Source organism: Pterocles gutturalis, unplaced genomic scaffold, assembly GCF_000699245.1.
Source record: "Pterocles gutturalis isolate BGI_N339 unplaced genomic scaffold, ASM69924v1 scaffold2289, whole genome shotgun sequence".
Lineage (NCBI taxonomy): Eukaryota > Metazoa > Chordata > Aves > Pterocliformes > Pteroclidae > Pterocles > Pterocles gutturalis.
Window position 1 is genome coordinate 32098 of NW_010127876.1, and position 311 is coordinate 32408.

The following is a 311-nucleotide window of genomic DNA, read 5'->3' on the forward strand; positions in this document are numbered from 1 at the left end:
ACGGATCATGACGTGGCCTCACAGCCAGCTTGCAGCGCTTGATCAGAGGCAGAAGTGCTGGTTATCAGACAGCACCGGGTTTTTTTCCCTATATACTCAAAACTGACCCATAAACAGGACCTGTCACTAAACAGAAAGTCCAGCCTGTATCAGCACAAGGGTGAAACGGTTGTCAAAACCCAGCATCTCACCAGACATAACACAATTTAAGAACCCCAGTTGTTTTAGACAAAAGTCATTACAAGATGCAAGTGATACACATGTATAGCCAATCATAAGGTAAGAAAAATGACATACCTAGATTTAAAAAG